The 26514-nt window shown below is 37.5% G+C and overlaps 2 long non-coding RNA genes and 1 pseudogene across 2 annotated transcripts; 1 reads left to right on the top strand and 2 right to left on the bottom strand.

Annotated features, from left to right (window-relative positions):
* Positions 1–10717: 10717 nt before the first annotated feature.
* On the top strand, positions 10718–13671 carry LOC110711912. The gene is made up of 3 exons (XR_002509457.1): positions 10718–10856; positions 12662–12756; positions 12963–13671. It is a non-coding gene; the product is annotated as an uncharacterized LOC110711912 (long non-coding RNA).
* Positions 13672–13771: 100 nt separating this feature from the next.
* Positions 13772–16024, bottom strand: LOC110711911. Its single transcript, XR_002509456.1, has 4 exons — positions 15764–16024; positions 15576–15625; positions 14779–14934; positions 13772–14361 (listed from the first exon to the last, which is right to left on the bottom strand). It is a non-coding gene; the product is annotated as an uncharacterized LOC110711911 (long non-coding RNA).
* A 1585-nt stretch (positions 16025–17609) lies between these two features.
* The window catches only part of LOC110711977, a 33347-nt pseudogene continuing 24442 nt past the window's right edge, over positions 17610–26514 (bottom strand).

Genomic DNA, 26514 nt, shown 5'->3' with positions numbered 1-26514 from the left:
CTCCTGCTCCGACCACCACAACCACGATAGGGTGCTGTTGTAGCATCGTCGCCGCCTCCACCACAGTCGCCCTCCGTCGTGCTGCTTCGTCCCTCTGCGTGCTGCCCCTGCTGCCTCCATTGCTACGACCCTTTGCGTGCTGCCCCTCTCACCTTCACACGCACCACCAGGCCACCATATCTCTCCCTCTGACCCCACATTCCTTCTTTTAGGGTTAGTTCATGCTTAATTTTACTTCATTATCTATATATTGTTAACAATTTCCCAAATTTTAGGGTTTCAATTTTAGTTAATCAAATTTTATGTTAATTATTTTATTAATTATTTGTATACAAAATGTTAATTGTTACCTTAATTGTATAATGTTATAAGTTGTTTGAATTTAGTAGCTAAAAAGTGATGAATTAATGAATGGATTGTAAGTAAGCTTAGTTTGCTTGTAGGTAGTCCAATTAGCATTATATGAATGATTGAACTTGTGTTTTGTTAAATGTCAAACAAATGCAAATTATTGAATGCTTGCATCTTCATTTTCCTAGATACCCGTTCGAGTCTTTCTCATTAGGAGGAAGTCTTGAATAGTCCTCGGTTGGGACTGTTCTTGGACGTGTAATCTCACTTAGGTAGTGAATGTATGTCTCTTTTTCGATTTTAAGGAATATCTCGGCTTAGCATTTCGTCTCCATGTTCTCCGGGTGCATATGTAGGTAATTATTTACCTACATTGTGTACTTGGAGAAATAGGGCGAAATGCTGCCGGATTTTCCTTAAAATTGGAAAGTTGGCATACATTCACAAGTGAGATTAGACGTTCAAGGATGGGTTAGGTTGGAGTGATAAGGACCTTTTGGGAGCATTCATTTTGTACACTATATGCATGAACGATATAAATACATACTATGTACTTTGATTATATGTTGCATTTATACATTATTTATAATGTGTTGGTATGTATAAAGGCAATTTTAAAGCGTTGATGGATCGCGGTTGGATGTATGGTAGACGTGATACGTTGGAATTCTTTAATGGGGTCCAAGAGTTTTGCGAGAGTGCTTCACAATATCAGATCAGAACGGGTGTGAATGACCTTTATTGTCCTTGTGTCAATTGTAATAATGTGAAAATGGTCGACAGTGTTGATACAATAAGGGATCATGTGGTATGTCATGGGTTTAGGCCTCAATATCATGTGTGGGTTTGGCACGGTGAAAAGGGATCGTATAGGGAGAATGTTGCTGGGAATGATACGCACGATAACAGTACCGAGATTCGTGCGGAAGATTAATATGGTATTGATGATGGTGGAGATGGGGATGATGATGGTGGAGAGGGGGATGAGATCGAGGACGGTGGTGGTGATCACTTGGATGAGATGATGCATAATGTTGAAGGTGAATTTGGTGACCGATGTGATGTATTTGAGTAATTATCAGAGGCTGCCAAAAAGCCTTTGTATCTTGGGTCCAAAAAATACACCAAACTCTCAGCTTTGCTAACACTTTTTAACATTAAGTCAAAGTATAACTGGAGTGACACTAGCTTTAATTCTTTGTTGACTGTGTTATGTGACATGATGCGTGATGGGAATGAACTTCCTAAGTCCTACTATTATGCAAAGAAACTCATGTGTCCATTTGGTTTGGAGTATAAGAAGATACATGCATGTCCTAATGATTGTGTTCTTTATCGAAATGAATACGAAGAGTTGGAGGAGTGTCCACGTTGTGGTAAGTGCGTTACAAGCGAAAGAGCTGCAATGCTGGAATGAAGGGACCTCCTGCCAAGGTTTTATGGTATCTTCCCATCATTCCAAGGTTCCAGCGTCTATTTTCAATACCAAAAGATGCTAAGAACTTGAGGTGGCATGCAGAGGGAAGAAAGAAAAACGGTTTGCTGAGCATCCGGCTGACTCTCCGGATTGGAAGAACATCGATATGAAGTTTAGGGCATTTGGTGATGAAGTCAGAAATTTAAGGCTCGGGTTGTGCACCGACAGTATGAATCCATTTGGCACTCTTAGTACCCAACATAGCACATGGCCGGTACTTTTAGTGATCTACAACTTGCCTCCGTGGTTGTGCATGAAACGAAAATATGTGATGCTGTCACTATTGATAACGGGTCCAAGGCAACCTGGAAACGACATAGATGTTTACCTAGAGCCCCTTGTTGATGATTTGAGAAAGATGTGGGACGAAGGAGTTTCTGTTTTTGATGCCCATAAGAACGAGATGTTCCTCTTGCGTGCAGCCCTTATGTGGACCATTAATGATTTTCCCGCATATGGCAACCTGTCTGGGCATAAGAACAAAGGGCATAAAGCATGTCCTATTTATATCGATGACACACCAAACGTGTACCTTGAACACTACGACAAAGATGTGTACGTGAGGACCTGAAGATTGCTTAGGCGCGATCACCCATATCGTCGGCAGAAAAAGGCCTTCAATGGGAAAGTAGAAGAGGGGGCTGCGCCTAAGCCATTGAGTGGACATGAGGTGTATAGTCGAGTGAAGGGTATAACAACTATTTTTGGTAAAACATCGAAACCTTTAGACCCACATGCTCTCTTTAAAAAGGAGTCGATCTTTTGGAAGCTTGAGTACTGGAAAGAACATGATGTTAGACATTGTCTCGATGTGATGCATATAGAGAAGAATGTTTGTGATGCAGTTGTTGGGACAATTATGGGTATTCATGGTAAAACAAAGGATGGAAAGAGCGCGCGATTAGATTTGGAAGCATGGGGGGTTCGTCCAGAATTGTGGGTCCAGCCGAAGGTAGGGAAGGCCAAGGTAATGGAAAATGAAAACGAATATGGTGGAAAAAGGCGTAAGGGGGAGCGCAAAGGAAAGGGCACCAGTGTATTAAATAACAAAGCTGCTGGAAAAGGCAAGAATGAAAAGGTTTACTTACCTCCATCTTGTTACACATTGTCAAAGAAAGAAAAACGAAATTTGTGTGCTTGTTTGTATGACATTAAGGTTCCATCTGGTTTCTCGTCAAACATGAAAAGATTCGTTTCTTTAAATGGGGAAATGAAGTTGACTAGTATGAAATCACATGATTGTCACATGATGATGCAAGTATTCTTACCGATTGCAATTCGTGGTATTCTACCGAAGCACGTGAGAGAAGCTATTACAAGCCTTTGTTCGTTTTTCAATACCATTTGCAGGAAAGTGCTAGATCCTTTTACACTTGATGCTCTCCAGGCGAATGTAGTTGTAACTTTGTGCAAATTTGAGATGTATTTCCCACCGTCTTTTTTTGACATAATGGTGCATTTGGTTCTTCATCTGGTTCGTGAGATCAAGATGTGCGGTCCAGTCTTTATGAGGTGGTGCTATCCTTTTGAAAGACACATGGGCACATTGCAACATAAAGTCAGGAATCCTGCCCATCTAGAAGGTAGTATGATTCAAGGGATTGTGGCAGAGGAGATTGGTAATTTCGTGGCGGAGTATGTTGCTGTTGCTGAACCAATTGGGCTTCCCACTTCCCGACATGAAGGGAGACTTGATGGTCATGGCACACTCGGGCAGAAACGGATCTCACCTACTCATGATCAGTTCTTGCAAGCTCACTTATTTGTGCTTCATCATGTTGCGGAGGTTCACCCATATTTAGAAGAGCACATCGATAGTTTGCGTGCGGAATTTCCATCAAAAGGGGAAAGGGCACTAATGCAATTGCATAATAAGATGTTTGTGATGTGGTTCCATGATCGAGTTATGCGTCAATTGAATGAGAGTGTCTCTGATACTATAAAGTGGCTAGCTTATGGTCCAAAGGAAGATGTTTATTCTTTTGAGGGATATGACATAAATGGGTATACATTCTGGACTGAGCATCGTGATCAGAAATCATCATCAACTCAAAATAGTGGTGTCACTCTTGTGGCATCATCAAGAGAGTTTGCAAGTGCAAGGGACACAGTACCGGTTGACGCACAATTATCCTACTACGGACGAATTCAGGAAATATAGGAACTAGATTACCGTGAGTTCAAGGTAGGCCTATTTAAGTGTAAATGGGTCGATAATATTAGGTGCAACATCAAACATGATGACTTCACTCTTGTAGACCTTGGCCACTTGCGGGATAGTTTGGAACCATTCATACTTGCATCTCAAGCTAAGCAAGTGTTCTATGTAACCGACCCAGCTGATCCAAGATAGTCTATCGTCCTTGCTAGCAAAAGAAGAATTCTAGGGGTTGGAGATGTTGAAGATGAGGACGAATATGATGCGTTTGATGACTTGCCCCCTTTCACTGCCCCTACACTTGATGTAACAAATGATGTAGAAAAGGATACAAATTATATTCGATCAGACCACAATGAGGGAATACTCGAATGAGGTAGAATGTTTTAAGCATTTTCAACCTGTAAACATGTTGTGTATACCAAATATGAGTTAGTAGCTCATTTTTGCCATTTTGAACTTATTTCGCTCCTATAACCTTGCATTAGTATGAAATCAATTAATTGTAAGCATATTAGCCTTTAAACATGTTGTGTATACCAAATATGAGTTATTAGAAGGATTATATGTGAACTAGGAATGAAAACAAAGAAGTTGGGAAAGTTAGTAGCTCATTTTTGCCATTTTGAACTTATTTCGCTCATATAACCTTGCATTAGTATGAAATCAATTAATTGTAAGCATATTAGCCTTCAAACATGTTGTGTATACCAAATATGAGTTATTAGAAAGATTATATGTGAACTAGGAATGAAAACAAAGAAGTTGGGAAAGTTAGTAGCTCATTTTTGCCATTTTGAACTTATTTCGCTCATATAACCTTGCATTAGTATGAAATCAATTAATTGTAAGCATATTAGCCTTCAAACATGTTGTGTATACCAAATATGAGTTATTAGAAGGATTATATGTGAACTAGGAATGAAAACAAAGAAGTTGGGAAAGTTAGTAGCTCATTTTTGCCATTTTGAACTTATTTCGCTCCTATATCCTTGCATTAGTATGAAATCAATTAATTGTAAGCATTTTCAACCTGTAAACATGTTACTAATTATTAATTATTTGCGTTTCTTGTGGTGGTAGGTGTCTGAATAAAATGGGAGGTGATGAATATCTTCACATCGAAGAGCATATGGATGATGAAGACATTGGTAGTTCTGAATCTGGTGACGAGTTGTATGATGTCAACAAGGAGCAAGATTTGGGTGAACCAGAAGACTAAGCTCATGATGACTTGCAGCGTAGGCTTGATGCTTATGAGATGACAGCTGACCGTGCCCCCCCTATTACGGATAATATTGTCTCCGAGTTTGTACAAGATTCACAAGGACAAATGCAACGTCAAGTGACAAACAGTGGTGGTGGAAAGGCACCGGGAAGAGAAAGGTTAGGGGTGCAACAAAAGCCTTTATGAAACCCGGGGAGCTCATGATTCTTGAGTTTGACGAGTTGGGTCAACCTATTGGGGAATGGCGCAGCAAATATTCTACACACATTGGGATATTGACTCGTAAAATACCCATCACACTTGACAGGGCAGAGATACCGAAGGGGTTGCTTCAACTGCTTTGGGATGATACAATGGTAAGTGTTTTGCATTCACCGAAATGAACTAAACTAATTAAACCAAATCAATGTCCATTGACCGTAATTAGCCAAAATCAATGTGCATTCACCGAAATTAACGTGCATTCACCAAAATCAATGTGCATTCACCGAAATTAACGTGCATTCACCAAAATCATGAAGATTCTGCCTCGGGTGCTGTGCAGCTGCCTAGGCTGGCTGTGCAGCCTGCTTAGGCTGGCTGTGGAGCTTGCCAGGGCTACTGTGCAGCTGCCTAGGCTGGTTGTGCAGCCTGCCAAGGCTGCTGTGCAGCCTACCCAGGGTGGCTGTGCAGCCTGCCAGGGAGGTTGTGCAGCCTACCAAGGCTGGCTGTGCAGCTGCCTAGGGTGGCTGTGCAGCTGCCAGGGTGGCTGTGCAGCCGCCAGGGCTGGCTGTGCAGCTGCCTACGGTGGCTGTGCAGCTGCCTACGGTGGCTATGCAGCCTGCCTAGGGTGGCTGTGCAATTTGTTTTTTTTTTTCTTTGTTTTGCCGTTAAGTAACATGTATGTTTTCCATTCTTACAGAGTGTGTTTAATATTCCTGATGATCCAGAAAAGAGAAGATCGTTTGAAGGTTTCGTACAAGAGAGGTTCACAAACTTCAAAAGTTCGTTGAGAACAAGATGGATCCATAAGAAACAAAGGCATAAACCAAAGAAAACTGTGAAGGGTAATGCAGGAGAGGAGGAACCTGAGAAGAAACCGTGGGATGTATATCCGCAAATAACGGTGAAGGACTGGGAGACGTTTGTGGCAAAATCAACTACTACTACTGCACTTGTAAGTAGTTTCATTTACATTACTGTTGTTTTCCCAATTTTTCTCACTACATATTATGATGCTAACACTTGATAATGTGTAGGAAAAAAGTCAACAAGCTACGAGCAATGCTGAGAAGAAATTGTATAACCATCATATGGGTTGTAAGACATTTGCAGAAAGTAGACCAAAGTGGATCAAAGAGGGTTTATACCCCACATCCAAAATATCGTCATCTGATAAACCGCTTCCCTCCACGGTCACCAGTTTAGTAAGTCGTGCAAATGATTGGTGGTGTGCTATGCATGGGATCGACAAGAACACCGGGAAGTACGTCATGCACCCGGATACAAGGCCAGTAGCAGATGCACTAGTAAGGACCCTTTGACATTTGTGGTAATATTCCACAATTATTATTAAATATTACCGTAGAAACTACAACTAACTTAGAACTGGAAACTTTTTGTGTTGTTGCAGCTCGAGCATACGTCGGAAGTGGTTGAAGGAAAGCTCACTCCAAGCGTAGAGAACGATCCTTTTACCCTGGCTTTGGGAACCATACCATCCTGGGCGAGTCATTGGTGCAGGAGGGAAACAACTAGGGTGGGAAAAGGTTATGGGTTCAGAATACACTAGATCAGGAAGAACTAGATCTAGTGTTAATTCGCCCCACCATATAAATGCCAAGGAAATGGATTCAATTAAGGTTGAGATACGCAAAGAGGTGCAAGAACAATTGCAAAGTCAATTCAATGCCATTTTGAAGCACATGAACTTGACAACCATTTCTTTGCCCTCGATAACCCCAGTGGACTCATGTAGTCACCCAGAAGATGCCAGGGTCAATCCACATGTTATCGAGGTAATTGAATTACAGTTGAGAACATGAACTTCATATCATCAAACGAGTCCTTATGTTCCATATTTATTTTACTATTGCAGATTCCTACTCAGCATGCAGAATCAAGGGGGATTGCAAACCAGACACCTGATCCTTTTCCAGATGTCCAGGTAAATTTCAAGTCTTAATGAAATGTCTACAAATTAGCTTACGTTGGTTAATTAGTTCATAACTTGTCCCGATGAACTGTGTAGGAAGAGACGCCTTGTGAGCTTCTTCACCCCGACAAAAACGTGGATGGAGAGTTGGTGGGGTATGGTAGCGCACAACCGTTTGACAGTTGTCATTTTAAGTCTAATACTAGTACCCACTATATCTCGGTCGGGATTAATTCCATAGTACCAGGGTTTGAGGACTTGCCATTACAGGTGCCTAGAGAGGAATATGACTTCATCACGCTGCTTGATGCAAAAGGTAGTTTTGTGCAATGGCCACGTGATCGGGTGAGGTTGATAGGAGGGGTAAGTGTACACTACTTAGATTTGTGTTTAAAACATGTCCCAAATAGCTTATAATATAACCATGTGTTTTTTCTATTACAAATGAAAATCAGTCATCTAATAGGAACAAGGTGGAGAAGCCAAAATCTAAGAACGTCCAACCTACAAAGAACATGGAACAAGGAAAAGGGTTGAAGAAGAGTTCGAGAAGTTCTGCCACGAGTTGTACTCCACTAGTAGAAGCCGACATCCTGAATTCGCTATCTAGAGCTTGTACTTTTCTTCACAACCGAGTGAGTGAGTTGCCTAGGGGTAGATCTATTGAAGTGATTTTACCTAAGGCATTGTTCCACTATGATGAGGATGGGATCGCACCAATTGCAAAAGAGGATGTGAAGGAATTTCTATCCGGTGCCATGCTTAACATTTCCATCATTCAAGCTTTCATGAGGTATTGCAATGCAACTATACCTAATCATTCTGTTGCATTTTCAAATGTAATGAAAGCTTTTAATGATAATTCCCAACAATATTGTCATGAAGGGCACTACAAGAGCACCTTAGAACCAGTGGCGATTCTATGGCTGCAGTTAGCTGGCTTTGCCCCGAGCAGACCTCGCTTACCAGATGCTTATGCAGCCCTCGTGATGTTGAAGATTACCTAGAACGGAGTATCAAGGAATCAACGCTTGCGGGAGATAAGTTCATATTAGCCCCATGTTTTGAGGAGTATGTCTACAAATGTCATAAATTCAGTTGTTCTTTTTTTTAACGAACTGTGGCGTATAGTTGTTGACGGTTTTTCAATATATGCAGTTCTCATTGGACCCTTTTGGTGATTTGTGTTTCCAAATACACAATCTACTACTTTGATTCACTTCGTCAGAATCCACCACGTAGGTTGTTAGTGAATAATATATTGAATAGGTACATATTGCTTCCTACAGTTGTTTTACCTCACAAAAATCATTGAGTATAGATGTTTCTAACTTTGAACGTACTTTCCTAAAGTGTTATGAAGAAGCGAAATCGTCGTTCTGTTGCGGGTCCTACGTGGGAATATGCAAAGGTAATCCCTTGAGTTAGTGATTTGCTTAATATACTTGGCTTCGGTTATCGCTATGCATGATTTGATATCCTTTGTGCCATGTCAGTGTGCGCAACAAGACAACGGACTTGACTGTGCCTTATACGTTATGAAGTTTATGCTTGACATAGTCAATAGTTGTAAGGAAGCACAACAACTAGATGAGGTATGCTTTTACTATCTTCAACCTAATAATTGTTTCGATATTTACACTGAACAAAACACACGCATAACTTGAACCGAACAAAACACAAGCATCACTGCATATGAAAAGGCACGCTGCCATGCTGTGTGCAGCAACCAAGGCAGGCTGCCAGACCACCGCAGCAGCCAAGGCAGGCTGCCAGGCCACTGCACCAGCCAAGGCAGGCCATGCCAGGCCACTGCAGCAGCCAAGGCAGGCTGCCAGGCCACTACAGCAGCCAAGGCAGGCCATGCCAGGCCACTGCAGCAGCCAAGGCAGGCCACTGCACCAGCCAAGGCAGGCCATGCCAGGCCACTGCACCAGCCAAGGCAGGCCATGCCAGGGCACTACAGTAGCCAAGGCAGGCTGCCAGGCCACTGCAGCAGCCAAGGCAGGCTGCCAGGCCACTGCAGCAGCCAAGGCAAGCTGCCAGTCCACTACAGTAGCCAAGGCAGGCCACGCCAGGCCACTGCAGCAGCCAAGGCAGCCAGGCAACAGCCCAGCACATCATGCACGTGATGCATGTGATTTTTGTGCATTTCGGTCAATTTGGTGATTTTCAGTGAATTTCGGTGATATTAGTGCGTGCTTTTCAGTGTTGTGATACTCGTGATAATGTTTGTTGGTTTTTTTTTTTTTTGGGTCTCTAAAGTTTTGCAAGGTTCAAAAGGAAGGCCCGTTAACAAGGAAGGAAATCAATGAAGTTCGCGACTTGTGGGCTTTTTTTTGTCACATTTGATGGCATCTAGAATCGCCGCATATATTAGCGGTTATATTGGTTTGTTATCTTTACTTTTCATTATTAATTACATATTATTATCAACATTATTTTAATTAAGTATGTAATAGTATGTAATTAGAAATGATGGTGTAATTAAATATTGTTATTCATTAAATATATTAATGGTGTTACTTTTTATGTATGTAATTATTTTGTGTTGTATTATTTTGTAACTAATATTAATATTATTATTAATTAATAATATTAATTTTATTAATAATTAATAATAATAAATTTTTATCGATTAACAAAATTATTTTAATACTAATATTGAAATTATTGGGAAAGGTCACTAATGTCTAATATATAATATTATTAGTAATTAATTTTAAAAGTAAAAATAAATAAATAAAAAAACTACAATTGGAAGCGGTTTGGTGCCAAAACCGCTTCCAATTGTAGGTTTTTTTTATGAAAATGGGATTTGGAAGCGGTTTGGCGCCAAACCGCTTCCAATTCCCCCCTATTTGGAAGTGGTTTGAACCACTTCTAATTGTCACTGACAATGGCAAGCCCCCCAAACCAGAGCGGTTCAAAACCGCTTCCAATTAGGGGGTTTGAACCGCTTCTAAATTAGTTTATTCTACTAGTGAATATATATATATATATATGTATGTATGTATGTATGTATGTATGTATATGTGTATGTATACATATGTGTATGTATATACATATACATATATATATATATATATATATATATATATATATATATATATATATATATATATATATATATATATATATATGTATATGTATATCCATATGTATACACACACATACATACATACATATATATATATATATACAATCGAGATCATGTGAGAATTTAGGTCTATAATAGGAACTAGGAACTCATCTGGACCGTTGATCGCCCATCATCTAACGGTTGTCATCTAACTCGCTTCATTAAGGGTAGAATAGTCATTTTGTGCTTTGAATGACTACCCGAAATTCTTCCTGTTTCTATTTTCATTCTCTCTCTTCATTTCGTTTTCTCTCTCCTCTTAATAGTTCTCTCTTCTCTCGATTTCTCTGATTTTTCGCCCCTCAACTTTGCAAATCAGCATCCATTTTTTCATCTTCGCTCATTGTTAGAGCAAATTTCTAGCAGGTAAGTTAATTTTATTATTATTATCATTGCTTTAATTTCTTTAATTTAATTTGTTATTTTTTTAAATCAGTTTTTGCAATTTATATTGCGAAAATTAGGGTTTTCTTAATTGTTAGTTGATATATTTACTTTACAAGTATATGTTTGTGCATTAGCAATTTCGATTGCTAATTATAGTTTATATCAATGTCTGCTTTTGAAAATTTAATTTCAATTGTTGAAATCTACATATATTTGGTGGAAATATTTGTATGCCATTTCTGAACAAGTAAGTTAATTTGATTTCAATTATCGTTTTTTGTGTTTTGTACTGTTTAATTCAAATTTTAAATTTATATTGTGTGATTTTGATTGATATACTTTGTATTAGAGGTTTTACAATTCTATGTTTACGTACTTGTGATCGCATTTGTTGAAACTACAGTTTTGTGAATTATTTTCTTGGAATTTTCTTTATGTATGGAATTGATTGCACTTTCTAATGCTGCACATTATTATGTTGCTACATTACACTATTTTACTTGCTCAATGTATGTATATGATGTGTGCACTCGTGCATGTGTTTGTGTGCAATTGTTGGGCATTGCAGATGAGGGTAGTAGAATGGTGTGTTTTGGTTGTTTGGGCCAATTGTGTTGGTTGCTTTGCTGCAACATGCTCATCACATTTTAGCTGTTTTGTCTACTTTTGAGTTATGTTTCTTTACTTTTCATGAATATACGAGCAATCGAGATTGTAATTTCTGAATTTTTTCTAGTGGAATAGTATCTTTTTTCTTTCTTACACAAAGCACACTTTGTTAAATTAAAGCTCTGAAAGATCAGAGAGGAAAGTAGTAGAGGCGCATGAGGGAATTTCTTCATTCCATACTCTCATGCCCTCAAAGTCATTACTACACTTAGCTAAAGAATGGGCCACATTGTTCCCAGTTCTTTGTACATGAGAAATTTCAATAACATTACAAAGTCTAGCTAAATGTAAAATGTCTCTAATATTAAAGCCAAAACTAGAGCTTTCAACTCTGCCATTCTTTCGATAGTTATAGATCTTCAGGTTGTCCACTTCAAGGATATTAGAAAGGAAACCAGCTTCCACAACGTTTGAAAGAGCATGACGAGCCGCAAGGGCTTTAGCAATCATCACCTCGAAGCTGCCCTGCATCACACAACAGGTCACAACCAGCACATCACCTACATGATCCCGCATAACTCCACCAAGCCCAATAGCATTGTTAGAAACAACAAGCTGCATCCGAAGGTGGCAGCAAGCTTCGCCTCACAATAGCAGCAGCTCTAATAATAGGTGGAAAACCTTCATTTGCTTTTTCATACTCACCTATAATGCTAAGCGCCCTGCGAAAAATATCCTCAACTAGAACCAACTTCTTCTCAAATCAAACAACGTTACGTTTACATTTAAGGTTGCAGTTCGTAGTCTCAATTTAGCATCAATCTAGGTCTTGCTAACTCTTTATTATTACTGTACGTTGTTACTTCTAGTTAGAACTTTTTTTCTTACTTTTGAAATATTTTGATTCACCTTAGAGTGATTTTTCTTTACTTTGATACACTAGCCTACTTGCTCAACAAGTAGAGCATTGTGCAAATGTACAAAGATATGGGTTCGAATCCCACATAGGTTCATTTGTGTAATATGGATACTAAACTCATTCTTTACGAAGTATTAATGTTTCAATGTTTGAAAATCTGATTTCTACATTTTTCTTTACTTTTGTCATTGTTTTATTAACTTTTAACATGAAAACCTTTACTTTCACCTCATATTTTTCTTGTTTCTTTGATCAGAGATAGTAGAAGTGAGCTGTCTATACGCTATTCCCTCCCTTGCTGTAATATTTTTTTGACATGGTCTTGCTCTGTAATATTAAGAGATAGTAGATGTGAGTTTTTTTTTTTCATTTACTTTTAAGTTATTGTTATTTACTATTAAGATATTTTGATCTACTTTTGATTTCTTTCTCGAGCTATTTTGATTTACTTTTGGGATATTTCGATTACTTTTGAGTTTATTGTATCTACTTTTGATATATATTGTGTACCTTAATTTATTGTTCACCTCCAATTACTAAATATTATTTACTTTAAGGTTAATATTGGAGTGGAACCGATAACATTCTGTTTTATGGCATTGACAACATTTGAGGCGTCAGACTCCAGCATTATGTTTGTAAAACCAAAATGTCTGGCAATGTGGATCCCATAGCGCACATCAAGTGCTTCTGCCATCTCTGAGTTGGCAGCCCTTGTTCTCTTTGCTGCACACATAAGAAGGTTGCCATTAAAGTCTCGCAACACCAAACCAAGTCCCACTAGGTTGCCATATGCAAACTAAGCATCAGCGTTCACTTTTGTGACCCCTACAGGCGGGCATGACCACTTGCTCAAGACTGGGATTGCCGAGGTTACAGGTATACAATTGCCGAGGTTACAGTTAAATGTTTTATTAGATTTCTTCCTTTTTTTTGTTTACTTTTGATATAGTTTTATTTACTTTTAATTTGTAAACCTCTACTTTGAACTCAATATATTTATGTCAAACAAAAAAAAAATTGACTCATCTTGTATGGATATGAAAGTCAATGATTCGGAGTTTTTGTGCTATAACAAAGTTTTGTTACTCATTATCATTTCAAGATAATTCGTTATTCATATACTCTAGAGCTAATTTGATTTACTTCAATGATATTTTGATTTACTTTTAGCATTATTTATTCACTTTTGAGTAATTATGATTTACTTTTGGCATATATTAATATATTTTTTTAGTTTTTCTACTTTTTATAGATTTTGATTTGTATTTTGAATAACTTTAGATTTTTTTTTGTAATTACTTTTTAAGATAACCAATGTAGGAATCGAACCTATACTTCTATGCATCTGCATAATGCTCTACCATTTGAGCTAATAGGTTTACTTTTTTTTTGGACACAAAGAAAACAAGCAAATTTATCAAGGAATACTTGAAATGCCAAGAACCACTACATCCAATAAACCATCAGGCACCTCTACGATCCACACTCTCATCTCAACATAACATTTACTCAAATGTGTTAATATGTGAGCAACCTCATTTGTCTCATTTGTTGCTCTTGAGATGATGGTACAGTTTAGCATTGTCCGTCTCCAATATAATTCTATTGAGACCAGCTTCAATTGCGATTTGCAAAGCATTCCTAGCAGCAAGCGCCTCACTAAAATCAACTACAAATTTGCCCCGCAACCAGTAGAACATCACCTCTAGTGTCACGAATAACAACCCCAGACCAAATAATATATCCTCAAAGCAAGCTGCATCAGTATTCAACTTGAACACCCCAAATTTAAGAGGTTTCCATCACCGTGTAGCAGCTATATGAGCATACAACATTCGATCAGGTTGAATAATAGCTTTCTCATTCTCAACAATTATGCCCATAGCTCTCCGGATTGTATCTTCAGTAGCCACATCTTTCTTACATAGGAGAAGCCCAAAGATACTTCCAAGCCTGCAAATTACACATATTTGATGAAGAGGCAACTATATATTAGCAATTTTTAACTATATTAACTCAAATAACACTTGAACTAATAGGTTGTAGCACTTGTATTTAAAATCCAAAGCATAATAGATAATCCAACTATGTTTACTTTCATTAACTTATGAGTCTAACTGGTTTACTTTTCTTAACTTTCAATCTACTTTTTAATCAAGAGAAAAAACAAACTTTTAAGACTAATTGATTTACTTTTAACCAACTTCTATCTAATTTTAGAAATAGAAAATTACAAGAAGCAATATTCATTTTTAATCAGCATAAGATCCTATTCTTCAAATATAGCAGGAAATTCATCAAGACTATGCATCACTTCTTTTCACCTCAATAAAGGCTCTAGCACCATATGATTTATAGTCATAGACATACCTAGTGAAAACTGTAGCTAGCGTTATAGGATCGTGTGTTGACGGCTCATGAATGACGTTATTCCTGCTAGTCCAAGAGGACCAACATAAGTTTGCAAACATTGAAATCTCATCCCCTGATAGTCTCTCTGCCACCCAACTTAGGATCGCTGTTTGCCTGCAAATATGTTGGAGGAAAGAGCAACAGAGTGATTTAAGTTCCATTATAAAGATGGCCTATTCTCAATCTAAAAGGTACTAAATCACTGGCAACTAAAACATTACACTAAATATATAAACATTACACTAAACTGGAACTAAAGTTTAGTTTCACTTTTCTTCTCTGATAAGAGCAAACACACTCTTGAAATATCAACAAATTTGACAAAGCTGAAAACATTCGAACACAGTCTCTCTGGTAAATCTATCAGAACTCTCAAGTTTCAACAAATAAAACTTGAGACTTACAGAGATATGTATTATACAGAGCTACATCCAAGTTTCAAGTTTCAACTAATAAAACTTTCACCTATTTTAACAGCTAACTAACCTAGACCTATGTATTACACAGAGCTACAACATCTGGACTGTCGTTGACAATTGTTTACCTTCCAGCAACAAAATTAATTTACTTTTAAACTGATTTAATTTACATTTACATGATTTCAATTTACTTTAACACATTTTAGTCACCAAACTATACAAGTAGCACCCAAAATTTACAAAGAATCTAAACACCAGAACAAGATACCAGAAATTCATAAAAATTTAACAACCAACATCAATTATCTAAAATCAACACAAATTTGAAACATTTACCTCTATCCATGAGAAATTCGCAACAATCGCTTACAAATTGGAAATTCAAGCTGGAAATTAATAGGAAATACGATTTAATCGATCATCATAATAAATTTGCATCATTTTGATGAATTTAGACCTAATATAGTAATATTAGCATAAATTACTAGAAACTTAAGAAATTGTTAGCATTATTATGATTATACCTATTTTAGAGCTCGATTTTGCATACTCAACTGAGATTTTGCGCTTGCAAAAGAAATTTGAATCAATTCAGCAAACTCAAAAAAATACTTTCTCGGCGAATTTGCAGCAAATTCATCCCAATTTTGCAACGAATCCATAAAATCGAGTTGTTAATTGAGGTAAGGGAGAACGAAAATGGCGTCTGTGAGAATGAAAGAGAAACGAGCGAAGGAGAGAGAATTCGCATCTGAATAGATCCCAGCCGTCGATCTAGCGCGCACCCCTCATTAGGTCCAATATATAGGGGACGGCTCTTGTGAGACCTCCTCTTTATGTGAGAATCATTTCTAATGTGATAACACTCGGTATGTTCTAAATTTTTTCGCGTATTTGTAAATTTTAAATCTAATATTCCAAATATTTACTCGAAGTGTTCCAAATTAAGTTAGATGCTCTAAATTGTTCTAAACCATAGATAAGTTAAGTTAGATGTTATAATTTTAAATTATAAAACATGTGTTCTAAGATTTTAAATAATATGTTCTAATTTTTACTCATATGTTCTAAATTTTTACTCACATTTTATATCTTTTATACTTGGTGTTCTAAATATTTATTCACATGCTCTAAATTTTAAATTAAATATTCTAAATTTTACTCATATGTTTCTAAATTTCGTCAAGTGGATTTTTAAAATTTTTACTCACATGTTCTAATTCTTATATCAGATGTTCTAATTTATTACTCACGCAAATATTCTAAAATGTTACTCATATGTTTTAAATTTTATTTTGAGTTACATGTTCTAAATTCTTACTCATATCTTCCAAATTTGTACTAACATGTTCTAAATTTTAGATCAGTTCTCATATAAGTATGTGTTCTCACATATGAACCTATTCTCACCGGATTCTTCCTATATATATATATATATATATATATATATATATATATATATATATATATATATATATATATATATATATATATATATATATTTACATAATTTTTTTATCTAGCCCATGGTGAAAATGCACCAAATTCAGTTGATCTTAATGCCCTACATGTGTTGGCTTGATTGATTGTTCAGTATGTTATTATACTCTTTTCGTTATGTAGTATAAGTTTTAAACTTTTAATGATAATACAAAGCTTCTTATTTTATTTATTTATTTATAATTTATTTATGTTTGACACTTTAACATTGAGATACTGCTACTTTTTATATCTTTTGGTGTTGATTATAAGCAGGGGTATGGATATGAATCGTATGATGAACTCTTTGGGCGTACAATATATTTCTCCGAAGAATGACAACTATATTTATTGTCTCAATAATTGGAAAGATTTTAATTGGAATATTTTAGTAATAAAATTATAGGTAACAAAAGACTACAAAACATTATTGGCAGCAAAAGATTATTAAAAGATTACAAACTATTTTATTGAATTAATAAGTTTGACATATATAGATTTTCATATATTACGGGCAATTAGTAGAAAATTTGGCCTTGAAAATGGCTTTTTTTTTTTTTTTTTGCCTTGACAATATCAACACCCTTGAGCTAATATGCTCAAATAAATTCAAAACAAATGAACTTCGGACTATAAATAGCAAATCCTTAATCTAATTATCCATTATATATTAAACAAAGATCACAAATTACACATGTCCTTTATTCAATCCATTAACAATGAATACAATTATCGAGAGATTGTTATAAACACACGGGTGTATGGTATACCCATAAGGATTTTGTTCTCATTTTGATGATTGTTTTTCTTTTAATCATCAAATAAAGAGCAAAACTAACTTTGGGTTAGTTGGGTGCAAGGTACACCCGGGTGTATATAAAATATTTCATAATTATCTAAGCATTATAGTTTGGGCAACTTCTTCAATAGGCAGTTTTCCATTATCCATTTTTTAAAATGAGAGTTCTTTCCATCTCTTGAATCAAATTCCAAAGGCTATCAATATGACACTTTTGAGTCAATGAACCTCCAATTGCGCAACGTATGGCAAATTTCCCTCCTATCACCGCATGAGTCATGTAAGCTTGACCACTTGAGTTTACAGCTTCTAACAATTTCTGGTTTAACACGGTCAAATTCTCATTACTACCAAGTAGTCTTAGTCTAAAGCAAACCAATGATAATTTTCGTGGCAGAATCAACTCGAAATTCTTGTCATTCTGAATCAAGGATTCAAAATACTTATCTAACTCAATGTCGCTTCTTATATGTGACATCAAATTAGTCGAACCATACCTTCGAATCACAATCCAAACCTTAAGGGCTCGAAAACGACGACTTAGAGCAATTTGCCAATCTTTGTAGTTTATTACATCCCCTAATTTAGTGGCCTTGTTTTGAAGAATTCCAGGCTTCATTGAAAGTGAATCAACAAGCATAGTAGGGTTTCTAAGCCATAAGCAGCAACACTCCAAATGTGTTAAGAGCCATTTGTGTACGTTCGTGCTAATTGAATCTGCCAATTCCACTCCATTCATATAATGCCTATATTCTGGGCATATGCAAGCGTTTCCTGTTGAATCAATTGATTAAATTCAAGTCTGTATTAACCCTATTCTTAAAGGAATGGTGTCCTTCCAACAAGTGTATTATTCCGATAAGGGGTTCGGAATTATCGGAAAGCTAATTCTTCAGTAAGGTCAAGTGATCGGAATGTCTAGGTGGAGGCCGCTTTCGATCAGTAATATTAATGTACAATTAATATTACAGCTTAATCTTGACTGAACCCTTCGGGCCACACCCAATCGAGTAACCGATCTGAGGTGACGAATCAATCCGAAGGATTAGATGAGTCATTAGAGTATTACGAACAAAGACGTCGGATATCGAGCTTAGAGCGTCGAAACTGAGCGTCGCAAGTCGAGTCGAATTTAGAATTTGACGAGACGAGACGAGAAAAATCAACAAACAACAAGTATGTGCTAAGCCGTAGCCTCGCATTGGCCTAGCCGTGCGAGTGCTAGGCTAGCCTAGGCCACACACACCCATACTGAGCTTGCTAGCAGCGCATGCATGCTAGCACCGAATGCTAGCAGCGCTGGCTAGCTAGCTGGTATGGCAAGGCTAGCATCGCTGGCGCGCTAGGCATGCTAGCATGTTATCGCCTCGCACATAGCAGCACTAGCGTAGCATCGCAAGGCCAGCTGCAGCACGCAAGTGTTGGCCTTCGCTATCAACGCTATGCGTGCTTGTGCATGTGTGCGTGCTAGCCAAGCAGCATCAGCCGTTGCAACGTGCTGTGCGTGCTTGCTAGCGTAGCACCACGTCACTGTGTGTGCTAGCGCTATGTGCGTGTATGGCGGGCGAGCAATGCCAGGCACTAGCACCTAGCGAGCAATGCTAGGCACCAGCGCCTAGCGAGCAAGGCCAGGCACCAGCACCTAGCAAGCAAGGCCAGGCACCAGCGCCTAGCGAGCAAGGGCCAGGCACCAGCGCCTAGCAAGCAGTACCAAGCACCAGCGCCCAACATGCATGGTGCGGCTGCTGCGTGTGTGCGTAGGCTAGCTGGCCAGCAAACCCATCCTTGGTGCTAGGCGCCAGCTGGGCAGCCTTGGAAGCCAAGGAAGGCTGCCAGCCATCCACATGGGATGTCCGGTTTTGGGCTAAGTGGGGACCAAGGCTTCGAGCATTGCCTTGAGGAGCAAGGCTATGGTACCCCCTTGGAAATGGTCCTTACCTAACCAATTATCCTCCATTTGCCACTTGTTGATTGCATTATTTGTTAATTTATTTTTGATTAAAATAAATTAGTAGAAAAATGCAATTCTCCCACATGGATGGGAGAAGGGAGATTCAAGTCTCCTTTCCCTATAAATACCCAAGTTTGGGTTTTGGGAAAAACCACTTGAGTTGAACTCAATGAGGCATCTCCCTTAAGGTGAGAAAACCTCTAAGTTCGTAATACTCTAGTCTTTCTTGGTCTAGCCCCGACTAACCTTCGGGGTAGGGTTCGTTCGGGTCGGGTCTCGAGGGTGGACTCCGTTGGAGGCCGTCGCACTTGCGAGGCTAGAGCTTTCGAAGTAAGAGCTCGATTTGCGAGCGAAGCACGCATCGAGGGTATAGCTTCACTCTCTCTTCTTTTAATTATTGCTTAATTATGTTTATACTTGTCTTAATTGCTTTAGTTATCGGGGCGGGTCTTGGGGGGTTTCCTTTCCGCGTAGTGAGGGTCACTACGAAACCCTACAGCGGTATCGGAGCCTCGCTGCTTTTAATTATTGCAATTATTTATTAATTGAGGTGTTTTTAAGTAAGATTTAATTTCTGGTTTTGCTTTTCTAATTAGATTAGAAGCTCGTTTTAATTAATTTTAAAACTCGTATTTTTTATCGATTTGGCTGTCGAACCCAGATTTTTGCTCAAAAACAGTGCTTTTTGGGTGGAATCGACATTGTGGAACAGATTCAACCCTTCTAGGACTATCTAGAAGCCAAATTCGAACTAGCAACCCTTGTTTTTGGGGTTTTTTCGTTTTCAACGAAAATTGTAAATCTTTTTAAGCCTTGATTAATGCAAGCATTACAAGGTTAGATTAAATGCATTATTGCATCACTATTCTATTGCTATTTTAATTATCCTTAAGCATAATTATGGAGTTTTAATTAGTGCTTAAGTTGATATGCTCTATTTCACATAAACTTGTTCATTCACAATTTTGCAAATAAATTGCAATAATGTGTGAATACTTGTTGTATGTAATTTTAAGTTCCCAAGTTAAAGATCTAATCTTTAAATGTTTAATTGATTGGAACTTTAACCCTAAATTCCATATTGAACAAAGTTTGGATTTTTTATATTGGTTGATTAAAATCCATGAAGTTAAAATGCTTGTGAGTAAAATAAAATTTTGATTAATCTTCATATTGGAAGATGTAATCTTGGCATTTTACACAAGTATGAAAGTTGGAAAATTTTATCATTAGATGGTTAATTTATTTTTCCAACTCCCATTTGTCAAATCCATTTATTAATTTGCATATTGGCTAAATTAATTATGGACATAGCTCATTCAATTTTAAGCATAAAGAATGACCTAAATTTGTTTCAAAATAAAATTTTGAATAATTTAGGCTTGTGCACAATTAAATTTGAATTTAATTAAGTTAGACTTAATTTTATTTTCATTTTGCTCTAAATTGATTCTAAAGTAAATTTAGAATTAATTTTATCTCACACAAATATTGGGATCACAATCCCGAGTCAAAAGTGCACAAATCGAGGCAAAAGGCACCCAAGCACCACCAAGGCTAGCCGGGCTGCTCTCGCAGCCCACATGTGGCTGCCTTGGTGCGCATGGTGGTGCTCCCACCTCGCTGTGTTGCTGCTGTGTGGGGAGCAAGCATAGTGCACCAAGCGTGCAGCTGTGTGTGGTGAGTGGCTGCTGGGCACTGCTCGCAAGGGCTGCTAGGCAGTGAGGCAACAAGCCACAGCAGGCCAGCAACACCTACCAGCACACATGCGCGCATACTAGCATGCAAAGATGATGCGTGCTGGTACTAGCAGGCGCACATGCTGGTGTACTATGTGTGCGAAGGCTGCTGTTGCGTGATGCGTATGTTGGGTGCATGGGCCTTAGGCTGCTGGCGTGCTTGTGCTGCTGCTGGGCAGCGAGGCAGCAAGCCCCAGTCAGCCAGCCCATTCTTGCATGCGCCAGCTAGCAGCTAGCATGCGTAGCGTGCTGCTGGTGCTAGCTAGTAGAGCAGGCTACGCTAGGCGTACTTGCTAGCAACCAGCACCACACGCACAGGCCATGGGCTGCCTAGCAGCCATGGTGCACAGCCCACTAGGATGCGAGTGGGCGATTTTTGGCTTAATTTCGGGCTATGTAATTTTGCGAAAATTTTGCCGTTTTAAAATTATTTATGTAATTATTTTAACGAGGTTAGACCTCGGTTTTTCCGGCTTTTGCAAAATTTTGATTTTGACAAATTATGGGTTTTGCCGACTTAATTAATCGGATTAATTAAAGTATGGATGCGGAATTTAGTGGGAGCTTATTTGATTGTTTGAGCAATTTGTTTTAGAAATAATGAATTAAACAACTTTGACTAGTTTTAATTAGGCGTGTTAATCAGATTAACCACCTAAGTTAGTTACTAGTTTTGTGTGTTTAATTCTGTATTTCGTAAAATTGCATTGGCCATTCACAAATAGTGAATGGGTGAATGGAAGATTGTTTTCAAAACAGATGCTTTGAAAATGGCAACTAGTGGGGCCCGACTAGGATAGAAAATACGGACTGCGCTCCGTTATGTATTTTTGTAAATCTAAATACGGTCTGCGAACCGTTAAGTATTTTTGTACTATTAGATTAATCTTAGTCGTTATAGCTAGTTTATTTTGGCCAAGATGTCTCAAGACGGTGTTTCGATGGAGACGAGCCAAGATGAAGACCCATGGAAATTGAAGATTTCAAGGGGTCATGCTAGTTGCCAAATGCATCTATTTTATGCTTTATATATATATTGTCATTATATATAATTGAATGTTAGATGCATGTCTAGGATTTCAAATGTTGCAGTGATTAGTTAAGTTCACTTAAATCAACCGACATAGAAACCCTAGATCCCTTAATAATATTGAGCTTAAATTTGTCGTTCCAAGAACAACACTTACCGAACTAATGCGCGTACGTGATGGATTACGCCAAAGCGAGGCATCACTACTTCCCTAGGAACGTAAGGTATACTAGGTATACAAGTTGTCTTGGTTAAGCTCAACGATATCAGTAAGGAGTCCTTAAATGTCGTGGCAATGGAGATAAAATGTCACGGAAGCGTTAGATGCGACGTTTTATCGAACCAAGAGTAGCTTGGAGCTATTAGCAATTGGATTGCTTACCCTAAGATATTAAGTGTTAAGACAAGTCAAAGCATGCTTAATCACTTTCTGATTTTTGGGACCTTGGAATCGTTTTATTCTCGCCTATAAGGGACATTTATTTTAATGCATGGATAAAACGCATAATAAGATTGAAAGTTCACATGCAGGCTTAGAATTTCAATACTTATTATGATCTTGACAAATGGTTAAACTTTGCACTTATATTTGTAGAATTCGTAATCAAATTATATTGTTTCCATTGATTGGTAAAATAAATCTTTCGAGAATGGTTCTCAAAGAAAGAAAAGGCATTTCTAAGATACAACTTCTCATAATCGACTAAAGTCCGAAAGGACGGTTGGATGTCATGTTTTCAAAATACTAGGTAGTTTTGATAAACATGAAATATTGAGTTGAAAAACTCAAAATTGTCCATAGTTGACAACCAACATATCTTTTCTCTTCATACACAAATGAATAGGACTCATTGATGTAGCAATTAAAGTACGAATTGAAGGAAAAGATGGAACTTTGTTTCACGGCGTATTAGATGCTTAATTATGCCTAACAAAGTATAAAAGTCGAGGAACTTAAGGAAATGATCCTTAAATTTATGAGATGATGTACTATAAGAAATATAGGAAACAAGGAACAAAGAAAAGAATGAGATTCCTTTTCTACCCTTGAGTTCATGTTATTATGTTCAACTTAGCAACTTGTTATCTTCACAAGTATTGGATACTACTTGAGTGTTCCACTTTGAAAGTGACCTCAAACCGTTGAAGACAACCTAAGTTATTGACTTACAAGCTTAGAATGAAGCAAGTAATGCTACATCAATTGTAAGGTCACTTGTTTTGTTTAAAGTCCTTTTAAAACTAAGGCTGGAACAAATAATGATTATTGTGTTCCATAATCAGCAGACGATCCGTTTACACATGGAAAGGCTCACATTCAATAAAAGAGCAATAGTTGCGGGATTTTTTTGGCATGGTTGTCTAACCCATGAGCCAAGAATGCTTGATTATAAACAAACATTTCCCTGACATGAAAACTCAAAAGTTCAAGTCATGAACATGATTTGTGTTCCAAACATGTTTAGCAATGTCGCATCGACAAGAACATATTCAAGGCCCAATTAGATAGACTCTTGATAGTTGATCGATTCGGAATCGTTCTAAGACAAGCAAGTATTACTTGTTAAAATCGAAAAAGAAAGGAGCTATTGTGCTAGGCGTAGACAATTGACTCCGAAAGCTAAAAGGAATTCATTACTTTAAATGTCTCACAAGAATTTGCAAGAATATGGCTATATTCATCAAATGTGAGCAAACTGGACCTTGAGTAGCTCAAATGTTCAGTGAAGTATAGAATCGACTTGGCAAGATATCAAAACATCTAGATTAGATCAAGTGATGTTTGCTTGAGCCAAGTGTGATCGCATCAAACTTATGAAATTGAAATTTCATAAAGAGCTCCAAAAGAACATAGTGTGTCTTGACGGAGAACTCGATGCCATTTGGAAATGACTCGAATGATGATGGATCACATCCCTTCCTATAAAGTTCTTAAGATTTGCACAAATGACTAAATGTTACACTAAACAAAAATGTCGAAGCTAAGAAAGGACACCATATTCAGTTATGGACAGAAATAGTTTCTAGCGTCTTTTCAAGTATATGTCTAGGGCTCTTAGCTCAGTGGGATTTCATTAACTCAGTGGGAGCTAAGTGGCTCAATAAGGGCTAAGGTATCTCTAGTGGGAGCTAACTGTTTGTTTCACAACGAACCTTTACCCAAAGACAATATACATGTCTCTTTGTAAGTATTCAAGTGAGACTACGGGCATTCCCTCCACAGCCTAACTGAGAACATAGTATTTGTTGCTCTAAATGGTGTCTTTCTGGAAAGTAACACCTTTCCAAAATGACAAGTGGGAGAAAAATCAAACTCGACGAAGTTCGAAAGGACGAGCAACAATGTCAACCTGATAAAACTGACAATCAAAATGCTTTGGAAGCAGTTGATAAGATTGATCAGAATCAAACAGACAATGTAAATGCTCAAAATCGAACTCGACGAAGTTCAAGAGGATGAGCAACAGTGTCAACCTGATAAAACTGACAATCAAAATGCTTTAGAAGCAGTTGATAAGATTGGTCAGATCAAACAGACAATGTAAATGCTCAACCCATTGCCCGGTACAGGTATAGAATTCACCAAAGGCTTGGATTTAATCCTATAAATTCCTATTAAGTTAGAAATAAACCTAAGACTTACAGACATATTATTCACCATTGGATGGTGAGGGAATAGTGTCTTGTAAATTAGCTACGACAAATCCAAATTCCGAATAATGGCTAGAAGCCATAAAATCCAAAATAGACTCCATGTTTGTAAATCATGTTTGGAACTTGATTCATTTGCGTGAAGGGTGACAGACCCATCAGTCGCAAATAAGTTTTCAAAGAGAAAACTGACAAATGTGGAAATGCATAAGCATACAAAGCCAAATTGGTTGAAAAGGATACAATTAATTCACGGCGTTGATTTTAATAAAAACCTATTCATCAATCGGTACGCTAAAGTCTTTTCGTGATTGTACTAGAAAAATTGTGCATATGAAATATGGCTAAATACGAAACTGCCTTCCTAAAATTGGATTTTGGAAGAGACTATGGAAATAGTCTAAGGGTTTTGTAAATCTAAATAATGCTAGATTTGAAAGCAGGCTTAAGAAATCCATTGTGGGATTAAATGAAGCATTGCATGAAGGAATTGGAATATGTATTCTCACAAAGCCAACAAAAGGTCTGGCTAATGAAGAATCATAGAAAATCTTATAAACAAGAAGTTTGTGAACTCTATTGTGAAATGACTATCAAATGTTAAATGCTTAGATTTGAAAGGAATTTCGATAATGGACCAAGCAAAAGGCGACACTTAGTACATATGGGAATTAAGATCTATTGGATAGACTTAATGAAACGTTTAAACGAGTAAGAAAATTTACCGTGTTAAACATGAAGGACTCGAAAAGGCTTTCGACCCATGTGTATAAAGCTAAGTAAATGTTTGAACTAAGTATAAGCTGGGCAAATACTAAGTCAAAACAAGAAAGACTCTGCTAGAGACTTTCAATCATGTCACATAGCAAACGATTTAACAAGACTCGGTGAAACTGGATGAGCTAAAAGTTACATGGATGGAATCACATTGAGAATAGTTTCGTAATTAAAACCATCATGTACGCTATGATATGGAATCGCCACAAACTTACATGCTTAAAGCATGAAAAGTATAAAATACCAATCAATCTAAATCTAAGTGATGAATCGTTAGATTATGGTCAAGAAATTCCAAAGTACTTTGATAAGTAAAAGGGGATGAGTTCTTGACGCATAGAAACAATTGTAATTTGAGAAATTGATGTTGCAAGCACATACTTAGCAAGGATTAGATCCTTAATAAGGAAGCCGCTTATAAGCACGAACTAGAATGTGTCGTGGCTTGAGAATGGTAACATGGATGTGAATCCATGTATAATGTGCGGAAATTTAAGGTAAATTTCCATAAATCACAAGTGGTTAGGGCCTCCCAAATCTTTGTGAGTCGTTCGGAATAAAATCCGAGCAAAGCAACGTCAGAATGTCTACTGAAATATACGTTGAGAATATTATTTCCTGGAAGGCAATAATGAGAAAGTGTTCAATGGAAAGTTCGTTGTCGAACGTTGATTTTAGGTTGTCAAGTTGAAAGATCTCAAGTCATGAAAATGAGTGGGAGCCGTCACTTGGACAATAAATCCTAAATCACATATGATCCATAACAATCTCAAAATCTTATTGTCTTATTATTTGATAATTAAGATGCTAAGATTTGCAAAGTAATAGTGGCTAAACCTATGCAATAA

The sequence above is a fragment of the Chenopodium quinoa genome, unplaced genomic scaffold (genome assembly GCF_001683475.1).
Source record: "Chenopodium quinoa cultivar QQ74 unplaced genomic scaffold, ASM168347v1, whole genome shotgun sequence".
Classification (NCBI taxonomy): domain Eukaryota; kingdom Viridiplantae; phylum Streptophyta; class Magnoliopsida; order Caryophyllales; family Amaranthaceae; genus Chenopodium; species Chenopodium quinoa.
This window is presented reverse-complemented; position numbering and strand designations above follow the sequence as displayed.